We start from the raw sequence: 10,277 nt of genomic DNA on the forward strand, positions 1-10,277 counted from the left end.
GAAGCTACAGACTTCATTTCTGAAATGGCTCGTTTACTAAATCTAGATGAAAGAAAGGTGGTGGCAAATCTAGCCCAATTTAGAACAAAATCTGGATTTTTTAGTCAAAATTCTTTATGGGATAATGAGAATAGTACTCATCCCGTTATAGGGTAGCAAGGTTTTTGTACATCGCAGCCACTTATGCCAATTGCCTCCCAAATTTTAAATGGATCTCCATCTTCCGCCTCTTCAAAAAGAAACTGGTCCTTACACGGATTCACATACTACGACCTATACATACAAGAAAAAATATATTTTATCACAGGATAAAATGCAGAAGTTGTTGCTATTCATTTAAATTTGGTTATAAACGAAAAACCGATATTTATTTAAAATAGGAAATGGTTGAATGCTCGAATATATGAATTTTACAAAGGGAAAGGCAGATATCGAGCACTGAATTTATTTAATCTTGCCCAAGTATACTTTCGCTATCGAGAGCATCTTCAGGGATATTTATTTACTACTAGCTGACCCGGCGAATTTCGTACCGCCTTAACGTTTCTACATATTATCATAAACGCATCGTTTCCGGCACGTAGTGTTTAGTTTCCGAAAAATATTGATTTTAATGGTTTTAAATATGAACAACTCACACTGTCCAGAACCTATCGTATCAGACACCTCTTTGTAAAATCAGGTTTTTCGGAGACTACGCTATGTGCCAGAAACGATGAGTGCATGATAATATTATTATGTAGATACCTTTAGAAATAAATCAATAATGTGTAAAAGTTCACTAAATAAAACCTATCACAAAATTTAAAAAATACTTAAAAAATATTACGTATTACCCAATATAAAAGTATCAATTTAATTCATTCTGATAAGCAATATATTTTGCCGTTCGTAAATATAAAACGATGGCGGTTTTTCAATGCACGATTAATTTTCCTTGCCCTAAACATGAACAATCAAAGTTTATTCCGCAAACTCCCAAAAAATCTGGCGATTAAAAACGTCACAACTACGCTCGATACATACATAAACAAATATATTGCTGTTTACTAAGTAAGAATTGACACCGATAGACGCCTGGGGGGGATTACTGGTCTAGTCATAATTGGTCAATTTATCGGACACGGTCAAAAATTACTAAATTACTAATATGGCTATTAAAAAATAGGGGTAGGTGATAAAAGGGAGAAAATTAATTGTTGTATGTATTTTTAATTATTCTTTTTTTCATTACCATGGAAGGGTCTTTTTCTATCTTTCTATGCACTTTCATGTAGACCTTCCTTATGTGCTTTTTATCCATTGTTTTACATTCATCGTTTTCAAGTCGTCTTCTACGTTAAACGGCCATCCTGTTCTGGCCTTTCCTTTTTATTCGTCTGCCTGTCAGCTTGTATTGTAATATTTTAGTTATCGTCTTTATATCTTCTTGTCTCTAGGTATATCCCAGTTATAGCCGTCTTTAACTTTTCACAAATCTTACAATGTCGCACAATTTATTTAATGTTCATTCGTTAATTTCGTCGATCCTCGATCCGTCGTCGCCGCCATCCCCCGCAACAGCGACAAATTTGCTTAGGTCATCGTATGATGAAATGCCTAGTTTGCGAGTCAATAAGGTACATACATACATACATACATACATACACACATTCATTTTTATTTTGTAGAAGAGGCAAATTTTAGATGACTATTAAAAAATAACGGTGGGTGATAGAAAAGTGAAAATTTAGGCTGTATGTTTACATTGGTTCTACATCATATAAAATTAAAAACAACAGTTTGTCCCAAAAAATAAAAATAATTATAGGGGAATAAGCCCCCTTTTCACTTAGGTTGGTCGTACCAACTTAGAAACCTTTCCGGGTTCATGTACAACAACTTTCATTAAGGTCGCCATATGACGAAATGCATAGTTTGCGAGTCTATAAGGTACATACATACATACATGCATACATACAAACATTCATTTTTATTTATATAGATGCTAGATCACATCCAATTTTTGGAAGAGGCTGACAAAAATTGTGTTGTTTTATCCGTCCAGGATGATGAAGCGGAGATCGAGTCTGAATCAAATGTTTGGTCTAAAGATTCAGACTCAGATGAAAATATACCACTAAGCGCTTTGGTTAAATAATGTGCTTTCTACCTTTGAAGTTTCGGTTGTGATACTTTCAATTATTAGATAATAATTATAATTTTTTCTAATATCTTCCAGTTCCCTCGGACTTGGGCTTCCTGCAAACAATTCTCAGCAACTGTCTGTCAGCTTGTCCGTCGTGTTTGTACTTATATCTTAGCTATTACTGAAGTACCTATGTTCCTGTATTTATTTTTTCAAAATATATTTAAACGACTTTAAAATTGGTATTTTTTCACGTTTCAAGTCTTAATTAGAAAATATTTAAATTTTCCCATTTTTTCCAATTTCCGCAATGGTTCGAAAAAAAAACGGAAAAAACCTGTTTCTTCCTAATTTTTCCCGTTTTTTACCGATGTTAAATCTGTATTCAAACACAAAAGGGCTTTCAACAATAGAAAAACAAATTCTACATACGCACTTCACCTTCTATATTATAATTATTCTTTTAATGAACAGGTTCAAATTCTTCATATTCAAAATAAAGGCCTTAACCTATGTTTATTAGAATCTATGGAAATTAATAAATTGAAAAATATAATTCTAAACGACCAACTTGAGACAAACAGCTCCACACTCCTCAACCTATTCAGTTAGATTACTTTAAAATTCATACACATAATATAGTGCAGTAACTGAAGGTTTTCACGTCCATTTTCGTTGAACCTCCATCGATTTTCATGAAAATTGGTGAGTTGTTAGAGGATACCTCACGGAACAAGGGTGACATAGTGCTAATTTGCGCTTTTACCTGGGGGTGGTTGCCACCCCTTCTCGTGGGTGAAAATTATTTTATTAAAAATAATACCGATAGTCGGTATAGTAATAAGTCGATAGAGGGACAAATTCTAAGCAAAATTTGTTACATAAAAGTATTAATAAATCAATACTTTTTGCGTTATTAGAGATCAAAGATTTTATTTTTTCGTAAAAAATGCATGTTTTAAAGCGGTTTTTCACGTATAACTCAAAAAGTATAAGCTTTTACAAAAAAGTTATTTTTGCCAAAATTGAAGATAATAAAAATTTAATACACTCCTTACCTAACAAACTGAACTAAGGTTAATTGAAAGTGAGTTATCGGTAATTGAATATATATATTTTTTTGACGGGTACTCAAATCTTAGTATTCAAGCTTAAATAACGGGAAAACGATGCATTTTATAAAATATACCATTCAAACACTTGTCATAGTACTTCGGAATATCTATCAAATGAGCTCCAGAAGAAGTTAATAGCATTAAAATTAAGCAAGTTATGATGAAAATAAGAGAACCCTTTCGAATTTTTTAGGAAAAAGTGAAAAATAAAATATATGTCATTTCCGCAAAAATTTAAATTTATAGTAATCCGTACAAAAATTTCTTTATATTAGCATAAGAATTATTTCCACAATTTTGACCGGTTTAGAATGCATATTTTTGAAAAACTTGATGTAATTTTAAAAAATCAGAATTTTTAAAACTATCGTAATTTTTATATTCTTTTGATAATAACTCCAAAAATACTCAATATACGATATACGTAAAAAATTATATATAACCAAATTTTAGTTTTTTCGGTACCAAATATTTTGTCTTTTTTACTATTTCTGTAGGTTAACAACTAACCGAGATAGAAACGTTTAAAGCTTAAATTTTGCTGCGAGAACCATGTAACCGGGGCCATTCACCATTTTATTTTTTAAAAAAGTAAGATGTTTAAAATATTACATTTAACGTGGCTTAATAGCCCTTGGAATTATTTTTCAAATGGTATGTATAGAGGTGAACCTGATATCGTAAACATTAATGAAGTTATTTAAAGAAAACAAGAACATATTTTGGAAAAAATTTTAAAAGATAAATTTTGAAAAATTTTTGGAGCATAAATTTTGATGCTATCGACTCGTTCGGGAGCTCATTTGATAGGTATTTCTAAGTACTTTGCCAAATGTTTAATAATTTTATGTTATTAAATGCATCATCATTTTCCTGTTATTTAAGCTTGAATACTTAGATTTGGGTACCCGCCGATTACTGTAACGTCCGATTAACAGTATAACACTTTTTAATAAACAATTGTAGTAAATATAACCAAGAAAGACAGCGCTACAATATTTCAAACTCTCTACCAGAGGCTCTAGGGCAAAGCTGTTCCTATGACAATATAGTTCGTTATGTATGTAAGATCCATAAATATTTTGTATAATCTGTAGTTAATTACTTTTGTTATTTATATTTTGTTCAATCGCTCATAACCTTTTCGTGGATGCGACTTCTTTTTCTAATAAAAAAAATAAAAACAAAACAACCTTTTTCTATTTAAATCGACGGGTTAAGAATTATATATTAGAGATCTAATTAGTTATGATAACAGCTATTTCTACGTAGGGCCTAAATCTAATTTTAAATGCCAGTAATATAATATTACTAGTATTTTAAATGGAATTTAGACTAATTTATTCATTACTATTACCTACTGACTTATCTAGGTTTCAGTATATACTGATAGATAAACGTAAATAGTTCTTTTCGAGAATAAGTATCACAAAATCAAAGAATAAGAATATTGTTATTTCAGTTGCAGAGATTATCCATTTTCACACCCCTATATCATTTTTTACCATTGTTTGGGGCCAAGTGGCATGTTATAATAATAAACATATTTAACTTAATGAAATCAAAAGGGGTGCCTTGATTATGTGTTCAGCCATTAAGGCCCGTCAAGTTCCAAAATATTACTTTTCTTTTTCCAGATCGTATATCACAGCGCTAAATAATTCATTTTGCTTTTTTCCAACTCATGTGATATTCATTAATTTTCTACACCGATAGTTCTATAGACACAGTAAAATAAGAAAACGGTACTGATGATAATGTCCAGAAATTTTTCTTTAATAATCGTAACTTTAAAAACAATTTATATAAAATAAATCTACAATAATGTAAATATTTCATATAATTTGTTGATAATCCTTTCAGTTATGATATCTTTTAAAAATTGTACAGTGACGGGCAAATTTATGAAATAAATTCTTTTTTTTTTATCGCGAAAAGGCGACTTGGAGGCAAGTCCCCGAAATAGATCAATATTTTTTTAAGTTAGGTTTGGCATATACAGGGTGTCCTAAACTCTCATGACAAACCAAGACTGGAGATTCCTCAGATTATTTCATTCATAGGAGATTCTGACCAATATAAAGCTACAGAAATCAAAATTAAACTGATAATTTTTGATAATTTCCCGTCGTCAAGTATATTACGTCAGATGCCCTTCGTTGCTATGAAAAAATACATTCAGTGACATTAATGACAATTAATGTTTTAAAAATTATAAAAGTGATGACTTTCAACCGTGTAAATATTTGTAACAACTGTGTGTTTAATTGTACTAATTTGTACTTACATAAATAAATTAAAATAAAATTTTGGTTTTGAACAGTTTTATTCATGAAATAATCGCAACAAATTGCACTCGATCTCTAAAATTAATATAGAATGTTTGCCCTCGTGACACTTTGACATAATTTCATTCGCCTTCGGCTCGTAAAATTAAAACTGTCAAAGTGTCACTCGGGAAAAATTCAATAATTTTAGAGCTCTTGTGCAGTTACTACTGATAATTTTAAGGCAACTTAACCCAGTCCGAAAATGCTGCCAAATGGAGCTAGAGCTCTTTGAATATGGCGTCTTATACAGCTCCCGAAACGAACCATGGCCGGTGACAAACGCTGTCGTCGGTCGTACACCCACCTACACTTTACACGACAGGATTTCTCTCACCGGCCATGGTTCGTTCCGGGAGCTGTAATTAGTTTTTTGAAATACTTCCAAAACGCTTATATTTAAAAAAACGAATACTGGTAAGCCTATTTATTTTCTAGAGATAAGTCCGTCGAGTACCGGTTATAGGCGCCCGTTCTGGGTAGAGCAACGGTTATTTTATCGCATAACTTTTTTGTCTTTAACTTTTAAGCATATTTGACGCTATATTATTAAATCGTGATGTATTCTAGCAGTATAAGGTGCTCTTACTTTAAGTCAGTAGGATACACCGTTTTCTAGAAAAATAGTGCGTATTTTCCTTACATCACCAATTTCTTGAAAACGCTACCACAACCGTCTTTTAGTACTTTTGGTAGAATGTACAGTAGGGCGGTGCGAAAAAAGTCAAGTTGATAATACAGTATCGCTATAGTGCGGAAAAGTTGCGATTGGTAATTACAAGAAAAACAAAACAAAAATTATTCAAATCGGACTTTATTTACTGATCCCGCAACGGGCCTAAAGATTATGAAGTAATGAAATTTTACTTTTATTTTCGGAAATTTTTATTTATTCCCCATGTACCTACATCTATAGTAAAATTGATTTACAGTTTGCATGATTGAGTAATTAAAACAATAGTTTTACGCACTTACGAATATCTTATGATCCCGCAAGGTCAATCAAAATCTATAAAAATTTGAAATTGTTGATGATTTTGATAAATTAAAAAACATTTAATTATCTCATTTTTTTGTTGCATTGTGAAGCTCTTCGCTTGTTTAGATATTGTATAATAACATTTAAACGACCCAGAACTCACAACAAGAAAGTGGTTGCACTCCACCCACAACCTTCTCTCCATAAACCAATGAGTGTGTGTTTTTTACATTATTTACATAGTATATTTCTTTTTCATTTGTTTGTGTCCAGCTTTTAAACATCAACTTTGAGTTTTGATTTGGTGGTAAAATCTGGCAGCATGGACCTTGATTTATAAGTGTTGCCTTGATGAATCCATCTCTTGATTGGGTCCCACATATATTAGACGATACTTCCGTGACCAACTCTACGAACGGATAGACAGCTTGCGTATGACAGGGATGGTTTTGTACATTCCAGTCTGGTGTGTTGCCTGATATAATGTAGAAACTTATATCTTCATTTGAAACGCTTTGAAGAACTAGTGGATAAGATAGTTTTGCAACATTCCAATCTAATATTTCAGTGTAGTCCTGTGCTTCAAAATTTAAAGTAGGAGGGATGAAATTTCTAATACTTTTGCCCTTGGCTTTAGTCTATCCGACTTTTAACACACTTCTTAGCCCTAGCTCTCTAATGTGTTTCCTTTCTCCCTAGTATGAAATTTTGTAGCACGAGACTAAACTGAAATAATAGACTGGAATATAATGTTGCAAAACTATTGCAGACTGTTGCAAATCTATCTTCTCCGCCACTTCTTCGAAGTGTCAAAAGAAGATATAAGTTCTTGCATTACATCGGGCGACATACCAGACTGGAATGTACAAAACTATTCCTGACACACGCAAGCTGATGAGAGGTGCCTAAAGTTGGTCACGGAAGCATCGTCTAATGCAGGGGAGGCAAACCCGTCGATCGCGACCCCTAGGTCAGTCGATCGATGGCAATAAAAAATTATCTACCTACCTACCTATTCCCGTTCTAAATATTATGAAAATTCCTAGTCGGTAGATCGCAGAGAATTAGAAAGGCAGACAGTAGATCTCGAGTCCGATTAAGTTGGTCACCCCTGGTCTAATGTATGTGGGCCCCAAGCAAGAGATGGATTCATAAGGGTAACACTTAAGTCAAGGTCCATGCTGCCACATTCTACCGCCAAAACACAATACAAAGTTGAAGTTTAAAAGCTGGATACACACATGGAAAAGAAATTTAATATGTAAATAATGTAAAAATCACACTTAGGTATTGGTTGGTTGGAGAAAATGGTGTGTGTGGAGCTAGAAGTGCAACCACCTCCTCGTTGTGAGTTCTGGGTTGTTTAAGTATTGTCATATAATATATAAACAAGCGAAAAACTTCACAATGTAGGAGAAAAATGAGATATCTAAATGTTTTTTAAATTATCAAATTCATCGAAAATTTCAAATTTTTATAGATGTTGATTTATCTTGCGGGATCGGAAGATATTCGTTAGATGCGTAAAACTGTTGTTTTTATTACTCAACCATGCAAATTGTAAATAAATTTTACTATAGCGATAAATAAAACATACATGGAGGATTAATAAAAATTTCCGAAAAAAGGTAAAATTTCATTTTTTTCATAATCTTTAGGCCCGTTGCGGGATCGGAAGATAAAGTCCAATTTTAATAATTTTTGTTTTGTTTTTCTTGTAATTACCAATCGCAACTTTTCCGCACTATAGCGATACGGGATTATCAATTTGACTTTTTTCGCACCACCCTAATGTACAGCTTCTGCCATGACGCGGATGTTCATACCACCAACCTTGTGTCATACCAATTGCTTGTAGCTGTGTTTCACGATCAAGATTATTTCTTTGCATAGTTAAAACCACAATACCAACAAATTCTAACTACACTTGCAGCAAAAATTGTACTGAATAAATATACTTTTAAATTGACTAGATAAGATGGGACGTGAATTATAAATTGTAAAATTCCCTCATCTTCCTTAGTCTCAGCATCCGTATGGCTTGCAAATTGTAGAAGCCTCGGAGGTGTAACCAGAGAAGGTTCCTATTGTTTTCAGTCTGGTGGGAGGTAGAGTAACATTACGTTCTTTTTATGCCATTAGAGTGAAAACTTAGTCTTTTAACTAGATAAACTTCAAAGAATTTAGATTTTTAAGATGAGCAAAAACACAAACCGACATTGTGATAAATTGTGGTAAATTGTGACAAGATATGTCCAACGACTAAAAAACAAATTTTATTTTAACAGAAAAATATTCCTTTTTGAAAGTAAACGACTTTCCTTTCTTATCCCCTTGACCATTTTGATATGTGTAGTAATCAACGAAAATTTGAATCCTTTCATTATCAAGTAATTTTAAACAGAATAAAATGTTCAACGTTTTTACTACACAATGAATTTTTATCAAGTACCCTAACATCAACATTAATTAGTCTACAAAAATGTAAAAATAAACATCAATCAACTGGTTTATGGCTTTGAGTTTGAAGAGCCATTTTATTTAACTTATTCCCCCATGTTGTGCACAGTCCATGTCCATTACCATCCAAAACATTGCAACATTTCCGGATGGGTAAACAAATTCAAATTTCCGTGCGATTGGTTCAGATTGCTGAGACCCTGGGGCATATTTTTTTGTCAAATGGTAATTGTATGCGTGTTCGCACCTGATATTTTGCCATTGAAATATGGAATTGATTTTTAGGGTCCTGCATTCCACTTCAGATCCGTTATGTTGCGCAGTTCATTCGGAAAAATTCCGATATAGCAATTGTGGTCGGTACTGGGGTGCATTCCAGCGATTTTTTAATAATGTGATTTCGTGGGTGAAATATTTATGGTTTTATAACACTCGCTAAGTTCGCCTATCGTGAAAAACGATTAGAGTTTATTCAAGTTTACTATTTTACAGAAAATAAACGGCAAGGGGCAGATAATTACTTCTTAATGACGTTCTGAAACCATTTTCTTGTGGCATGTCTATGTTAAATAATACACTGGGGGTGCAAAATTAACCGGACACTCAGATATTTTGTTTTTTTTTTTATTTAGATTAAAATTTGTTTGATTTGTTTGAATTGTATGGTATGCCTTATTGGCGATAACGTTTTAATAATCTTACCGAATTACTCTAGAGCTCTTAAAAATTTCCCCTTTGGGTCTTGAAATTGAAACTGTCAAAGTGTCACTCGGGATACAAATCGATAATTTTAGAGCTCTCGTGTAAGCTTTTGTGATTATTTCATTCATAGAGATTTCGACCAATAGAAGACTATAGAAATAAAAACTACAGCGATAATTTTTGATGTATGTATACACCGTTCTTAGGCGTCAACGCCCTTCGGTAGGGATCTATGGAGGAGTATCACCAAGCCGGAAGCCCTTATCCCTTCCCGTACCGCTCCTCCATAGGTCGATCAGACGCCAGTTTATTCCAGACCAAGCCGTAGACTCTATTGAGTTTTATACTACGGCGTTGGCCTTTTATAAATTTCATGACCTAGCTGAGGCTAGAACCAGCGACCGCAAATCGCAAATCCACTAAACTTGTCGATCGACTGAGCCCCAGCTAACTGGACCGTCAAGACCGACCGTAATTTTTGATAATTTTTGATAATTTTCCCTCGTCAAGCATTACGTTAGATGCTATTCGTTACTACGCATAAATGAACATTCAGTGACATTAAT

At 33.0% G+C, this 10,277-nt stretch overlaps 1 protein-coding gene across 1 annotated transcript in view; it reads right to left on the minus strand.

Moving 5' to 3' along the window:
- Positions 1 to 10,277, minus strand: part of LOC126892422 (heterogeneous nuclear ribonucleoprotein C) — a 2,215,671-nt gene that overhangs the window by 2,120,033 nt on the left and 85,361 nt on the right. The window lies entirely within an intron of this gene.

Source organism: Diabrotica virgifera, chromosome 9 (genome assembly GCF_917563875.1).
Source record: "Diabrotica virgifera virgifera chromosome 9, PGI_DIABVI_V3a".
NCBI classification, from domain to species: domain Eukaryota; kingdom Metazoa; phylum Arthropoda; class Insecta; order Coleoptera; family Chrysomelidae; genus Diabrotica; species Diabrotica virgifera.